At 44.0% G+C, this 7721-nt stretch overlaps 1 non-coding gene across 1 annotated transcript; it reads left to right on the top strand.

The window, feature by feature from the left end:
- The first annotated feature begins 6855 nt into the window (after positions 1-6855).
- On the top strand, positions 6856-6961 carry LOC140833196 (small nucleolar RNA R71). Its single transcript, XR_012118329.1, has one exon. It is a non-coding gene; the product is annotated as a small nucleolar RNA R71 (small nucleolar RNA).
- The last annotated feature ends 760 nt before the right edge of the window (positions 6962-7721 follow it).

The raw sequence follows: 7721 nt of genomic DNA, 5'->3' as shown, positions 1-7721 counted from the left end.
ACTTATTTCCACGGGTTTACATGCTAAATCAACTCATAAATGATGTCTTTCAAGTTAACCACACAAGACCTTCAAATATCACCATTTTTCCTACAAAATTCTAGTCCCCACACATATGTGCTCAAAAAGTTCAAAATTTGTACCAAAATTCATGTTTCAACAATCAAGAGTATCATTCATGAAGTGACCCAATCAATGCTTTTCAATTCAACATCATCATCATCATTGGCTCATAAACCATGTTTTCTCACCATAAACGACTTCAAATAACATAAATGCAACGACTTAAAAACCAATTAACTAAACACGCAAAACAACCTAACAAAACAATCTACCCCCCCTCATACTAGAGTTGTGCAATGCCCTCATTGCACAAAACGAAACAAAAACTAAGAACAAAAAGAACCATGAATGCAAATGCAAGAGAGTATGCAAAATAAAAAGGAAAGGGGAAACAGTAAACTCCCCTGATCAAGGCTGATCCTCGTCATGTTCCGGCGGTTGCACTCCGGCGGCATCCCCTTGCTGGTAATAATCATACTGGAACTGGAATGGGGGAGGAGGTAGCGGAGACGGCGGCACGGTCCCTGGTTCAGTGCCCCCTTGCACAAGCAGCGAGCGCATCATGGAGTCAATGTGAGACAGATGGTCGGTGACATACGAGTTGAATTGACCCTGATACGTTTGGAAAGCGAGACTCTCAGCCATCATATCAGTGTGAGTTCGCCGGCGGGGTGGTGGTGGACGGCGTCGTGGAGCGGCGGCGCTAGAGCCACCTAAATTTTCCTCCTCAGTGGGGAAGTCAATCTGTCGCTTGGCATACTTTCGCTTATCGTCTTCGATGGAAATCGGCTTCATGGGTTGAATCCACTCCTCGTCGTCCCGGAATAGAACTCCCGCACGGGCACACAACTCGGAGATAATTGTCGGGAAGAACAGACCGACGTGACTGTTGCGAGCACACAACATGATTTGAGAGTGGATAAGTGTGCCCACATTCACGTCGTAGCCGTGAGTTAACGCAAAAAGGAGAACCGCTCGTTCCTTTTGGACCTCGCTCTTATGCGAGACCGGCATCATCCGTCGGGCCACAAATAAGTACCACATGGCAGCGTCAACGGTCAAGAATTTCTCATCGAAACAGCTCGGCGGTCCGCCCACTGGTTTCCACATCGCACCCGCACCCGGATGGCATAGCGCGGTGATAATCAAGTCATAGTTCGGGTCAGCAGCTAAAGCCTCAAAACGAGAGTTGTCGACCTCCGCCGTTTCCAACAAAGCATTGATAGTTGCCGAGTCACACGGGACATGTACACCCCGAACAAACACCGTCCCATTTCTCCCCTCCATAGCATTCGCGTAAAATTCACGCACCACCGAAACTACCGCCGCCTTAGGATGATTGGAAAAAGTTTCCCATCCGCGCCGTTCCAATTCTATCCGAGTTCCTAGGTGCCTATCGGCAGATTCTTTTCGGAATCCCCTCTCTACTATCGGATTTCTATTCATCTTGGCATGCTCATACCTAGCCCGCGCTTCCTCACTAACAAATCGATGCCTATCAAAATTCGAAGAGGAGGAAGAGTCGGAAGTACCTCTTTGTTTCTTCTTTGGAGCCATAGTAGCGGATGAGAGATTTTGGGGGAATCGGAGAAGATGACGCTTGAATTCCGCAGGAGGCGCTTGCCCACGATGCTTGAATCTTGATGGTTGGAGTGATTCCCTGCAAGAAGATGAGAGGAGAGTGGAAGTGAGTTAGGGATTTGAATGAGTGAAAGGGGAAAAATTTCGTGCAGAATGAAGAAGGGAAAGGGGATCTCGCTTATTAAAGCGGTCGCGCTCGAGCGGTAAAAAGTTACCGCTCGAGCGCCAACCTTCTGTAATGTAATAGTCAGAGGTAAGCAGGCGCGCTCGAGCGGTAAGAAATTACCGCCCGAGCGCCAACTTTCTGTATGCCAAGGGAAGTTTCGCGCTCGAGCGGTATAAAAATACCGCCCGAGCGCCAACTTTCTGCCCAGAATCGAAATAATTTTTTTTTTTTATAATAATACAACTGGAAAATAAAATAAACTGACACGAAAGAAAAAGAGAATTAAATTAAATACAAGAGAAGGGAAAAGAAAGAGTTCTCAATTTATAGTCGAGAGCTTGACTGTCGGTCCGTCTCAGTTCGGATTCTCTTGGAACCGTGTGATTCCAAGTTGTGGCTCAACTGTGCCACCCATGTAGTGCTTTAGGCGCTGGGCATTGACCGTAAATGTCCCATCTTTCCCATCTTTCAATTCCACAGCTCCCGATGGATAAACTTTCGAGATCACGAATGGACCGGACCATCGCGACTTCAATTTACCGGGAAACAAGCGCAACCGGGAGTTGTAGAGCAGAACACTTTCACCCTCCTTAAATTCTCTCTCGATGATTCTTTTGTCATGAGCCTTTTTGGTTTTCTCCTTGTAAGACAGTGCAAGATCATAAGCCAAATTCCGGAACTCCTCCAATTGGTCCAATTGAAGCAAACGCTGTTCACCTGCATCAGTAAAATTAAAGTTCAGCGCTTTTGTTGCCCAATATGCCCGATGCTCCAACTCGACAGGTAAATGACATGCTTTACCAAATAACAACCTATACGGTGTAGTGCCTATAGGTGTTTTAAAAGCAGTCCTATATGCCCATAGAGCATCATCTAACCTCACCGACCAGTCTTTCCTACTGACGCCTACCACTTTCTCCAGAATTCTCTTTATCTCTCGGTTCGACACTTCCACTTGACCACTCGTCTGGGGGTGATAAGGGGTAGAGATTTTATGTGTGACACCATATTTGCTTAAAAGTTTTTCAAAGAGTTTGTTGCAGAAATGAGTGCCACCATCACTAATGATTGCTCGTGGTGTTCCAAAGCGGTTAAAAATGTTTTTCTTCAAAAATTTTAGAACCACTTGAGCATCATTAGTGGCGTATGCTTCCGCCTCTACCCACTTAGACACATAATCCACCGCCACCAAAATGTATTTTTTCGTGAAAGAACTGGGAAACGGTCCCATGAAATCTATTCCCCACACATCAAAAACCTCACACTCAATGATATTATTTAAAGGCATTTCGTGACGGTTAGAGATGTTACCTGTCCGTTGGCATTTATCACATGCTAGCACATAAGAACGAGCATCTTTAAAGAGGGTTGGCCAATAAAAGCCACATTCGAGTACCTTAGATGCCGTCCTCGTTGGTCCAAAGTGACCACCTACCTCACGGTCATGGCAATGAGTAAGAATCGATCCCATCTCTTCCTCCGCCACACATCTCCGAATCATAGAATCTGCACAAATCTTAAACAAGAAAGGTTCCTCCCAAAAATAATATTTCACGTCCGAAAAGAATTTCTTTCTTTGGTGAAATGTTAGATTTGGGGGAGGTGAGCCTGTAACAAGAAAATTCGCAAAATTTGCATACCATGGACAATTTTTCACCTCAAACAACTGCTCATCCGGAAACCAATCATTAATCGCATCAGTCACACAATCATTACTGATAAATTCTAATCTAGACAAATGATCTGCAACCACATTCTCAACACCCTTCTTATCTTTTATTTCCACATCAAATTCTTGCAATAATAAAATCCACCGAAGTAAGCGTGGCTTTGCATCTTTCTTTGCAAGTAAATATTTAAGGGCAGAGTGATCAGTAAACACAATTACTTTCGACAAAACAAGATAAGCATGAAACTTGTCAAGTGCAAACACTACTGCAAGTAACTCTTTTTCGGTGGTGGCATAATTCAACTGTGCTTCATCTAGAGTCCTACTTGCATAGTATATGGTGTGAAATACCTTGTTTTGTCTTTGTCCGAGGACAGCACCTACCGCAGTATCGCTAGCATCGCACATGATCTCGAAGGGTAGATCCCAATCCGGTGCCACCAAGACAGGAGCCGTCACTAAGCGCTCTTTCAACTTCTCGTATGCCTGCAAACAATCAGAATTGAAATCAAAAGGCACATCTTTCATGAGTAAAGAAGATAAAGGTTTTGCAACTTTAGAAAAATCTTTGATGAAACGTCGGTAAAAACCGGCGTGGCCTAGAAAACTTCTAACTCCCTTTATGGACGCCGGAGGTGGTAAGTTCTTGATAACTTCAACTTTCGCCTTATCCACCTCTATTCCGTGCCCCGAAACCTTGTGCCCTAGGACAATTCCCTCTTGTACCATAAAGTGGCATTTTTCCCAATTAAGCACCAAGTTTGTCTCCTCACATCTCCTCAACACTACCTGCAAGTTCTGCAAACAATCATTAAAAGACGAGCCAAAAATCGAGAAGTCATCCATAAATATCTCAAGAAAAGTCTCAATCATATCATGGAATATAGCAGTCATGCATCGCTGAAAAGTGGCAGGGGAATTACACAAACGAAATGGCATCCGTCTAAAAGCAAAAGTGCCATAAGGACAAGTGAAAGTGGTTTTCTCTTGGTCCTCGGGCGCAATCATGATTTGGTTATACCCAGAATACCCATCTAAAAAACAATAGAACTCATGACCCGCTAACCTCTCAAGCATTTGATCAATAAAGGGAAGGGGAAAGTGATCTTTACGGGTAGCATCATTCAATTTCCTATAATCAATGCACACACGCCATCCCGTAACAGTCCTAGTGGGTATTAATTCATTATTTTCATTTGTGATAACGGTAATCCCACCTTTCTTTGGCACACACTGAACAGGACTTACCCATGCACTATCAGATATAGGATAGATAATACCTGCGTCGAGAAGCTTAATTGTTTCAGCCTTTACTACCTCTTGCATCTTTGGATTTAATCGTCTTTGAGGTTGCACAAGAGGTGAGTACTTCTCTTCCATCAAGATCTTGTGCATGCAGACGGATGGACTTATTCCTTTGATATCTGCCACCTTCCACGCAAATGCACCCTTGTGCGCTTTCAAAACTTCCAACAGCTTGTCCTCCATCACATCTGTCAAAGCAGCAGAAATAATGACAGGTAAAGTGTTATTCTCACCTAAGTATACGTACTTGAGGTGTAGGGGCAACGGCTTTAGCTCAAGCGTTGGTGGATCCTCGATGCTTGACCTTTGAGGGGTCAAATCTCTTCGTTCTCCTAGATCCTCCAATCGCATCCTCATTGGCCTTCTCCATGGTTGGTTGGCATTAAAGTGTGCCACAATTTCAGCTCTTTCTTCGTCTAACTCCTCTTCTCCCAATTCAGTATTGATAGTGGCCTCCAAAGGGTCCCTAAGAGCATCCTGCACATAGTTGGATACAAGAGAGTCAAAAGCATCAATTCTAAAACAACTATCAGAATGCAGTGTGTGCTTAAGTGCATTAAAAACATCAAATGTAATCTCTTCTTCGCCCACTCTCAATCTCAACTTTCCCTCTTGCACATCAATAAGTGCCTTGCCAGTCGCAAGGAATGGTCTCCCCAAAATGAGAGGCATCTCGGTATCCTCCTCCATGTCGAGCACCACGAAATCGGCAGGAAAAATGAATTTGTCCACCTTCACTAGCACATCCTCAACCACTCCGCGGGGATACTTGACAGATCTGTCAGCCAGTTGCAAGGACATCCTCGTCGGCTTAGGCTCTCCCAAACCAAGTTTCCTAAACACAGAAAATGGCATCAGATTAATACTTGCACCAAGATCACATAATGCTTTATGAAAAACAACATCACCAATCATGCAAGGAATAGAGAAACTCCCTGGGTCTTTTAGCTTAGGTGGGATTTTGTTTTGCACCAAAGCGGAGCAATTTTCAGTTAAGTTGACTGTCATATGATCCTCCAACTTCCTCTTATTTGCTAAGATATCCTTCAAAAATTTAGCATAGCTAGGCATTTGCATTAGAGCATCGGCAAAGGGAATATTAATATGCAACTTTTTAAACACCTCGAGAAACTTACCGAATTGTGCATCTAGTTTTGCTTTTTTAAGTGCTGCAGGGAAAGGAGGAGGTATAACGATTTTTGGTTGTGCAGTGGGTGCTAGTGTGGAGTTAGAAGACTTACCTTTAGATGTCGCGGGTTGCTCATCCACTGTTTGAGTTTTCTCTTTTTCCCTTGACTCCAAAACTTTCCCACTTTTCAACTCAATAGCCTTCACTTGCTCTTTTGGATTCGTCTCTGTGTTACTTGGCAAGGTGCCTTGCTCTCTACTTGCTATCATCTTGGCCAACTGTCCAATTTGATTCTCGAGTCCCTTTATTGATGCATCTTGGTTTTGGAGTCGAGTTTCAGTGGATGAAATAAACTTAGACATCATTTGTTCCAAGTTGGACTTTTCTTCTCTAGGAGGATCGGATCTATACATCGGTTGTTTGCCATATTGTTGTCCTCCTTGCGGTCTAGTTTGACTGTTTTGACCGCCCCATGAGAAGTTAGGATGTTGCCTCCACCCAGGATTGTATGTGTTCGAATAAGGGTCATTCCTTGGGCGATTTTGGACTCCGACTTGATTCACCGGTGCCTCATTTTGCACATAGAAGGGATTTCCATCTTGACAGTCTTTCACATAGTGCTCTCCTCCACACTTTTCACAGAATATCTCTTGAAGACGCATAGCCGTGCCACCCACATTCAAGCCGTCTATTTTCCTGTTTAGAGCGTCAAGTTGTGCAGTAATAACAGAAAAATCAGTTACCTGGTGAACTCCGGCACTTCTCCGCTGGTTGTTCCTGTCAGATTGAGGATGATAACTGCTAGCAGCCATCTCCTCCAGTAGCTCATAGCCTTCCTCAGCAGTTTTTCTCAATAGATTTCCACAAGCAGCAGCATCTATCATAGTACGATTAGGAGTAAGTAAGCCATAATAGAAGGTTTGAACGACTAACCCAAGTGGCAACTCGTGATGGGGGCATCTTCGTAATAGATCTTTGAAACGCTCCCACGCCTCATATAGTGACTCTTGATCGAACTGAGCAAATGTTGTGATGTCTGCCCGCAGCTTCATGGTCTTCGATGGAGGAAAGTATTTGATGAGAAACGCCTTCGCCATGTCCTCCCATGTAGCGATCGAACCTACAGGTAAACAATTCAACCAAGCTTTAGCTTTATCACGCAAAGAGAAAGGAAATAAACGCAGTCTAACAGCATCATCAGAAACTCCATTAAATTTAAAAGTATCGCAAATCTCAAGGAAATCCGCGATGTGTGTGTTTGGATCGTCCACAGCAGTTCCTCCAAATTGGACGGTGTTCTGAATCATCTGGATAATGGCTGGTTTGATTTCGAAGTGATTTGCCCGCACGATAGGTCTCACAATGCTAGGGCGTGCACCCTCCAAAGAAGGTTGGGCATACTCCAGCATTGGTATGCGGCGTGGCATCTCGATATGTCTCTCCTCACGCTGTTCCTCCTCGCGTTCTGGCTCGTGTCTCTCCATAAGTTCTTTAAGCCTCTGCTGTTGTCTCCTTCTGCGGAAGGTTCTTTCAATTTCAGGATCGAATTCAAGCTCCACGTCAAGTGACTTTGGCATGCACTGGAAGGGATATCTGTAAGAAAATGTGAAGTGTTATCTCAAGAGAAATGAAATAATGCTAAAGGAAATAACTAAAAATAAAATTGTAGATTAACAGTCCCCGGCAACGGCGCCAAAAACTTGATCGAGCAAAACTTGCACAGTGAAATCCCCAATAAAATATTATTTTGTATGCTCAAAAATTGATCGCAAGTGCACGATGTCAAGTTATAATATAGTGTACATGAG

The sequence above is a fragment of the Primulina eburnea genome, chromosome 5 (genome assembly GCF_022965805.1).
Source record: "Primulina eburnea isolate SZY01 chromosome 5, ASM2296580v1, whole genome shotgun sequence".
Classification (NCBI taxonomy): Eukaryota; Viridiplantae; Streptophyta; class Magnoliopsida; order Lamiales; family Gesneriaceae; genus Primulina; species Primulina eburnea.
This window is presented reverse-complemented; position numbering and strand designations above follow the sequence as displayed.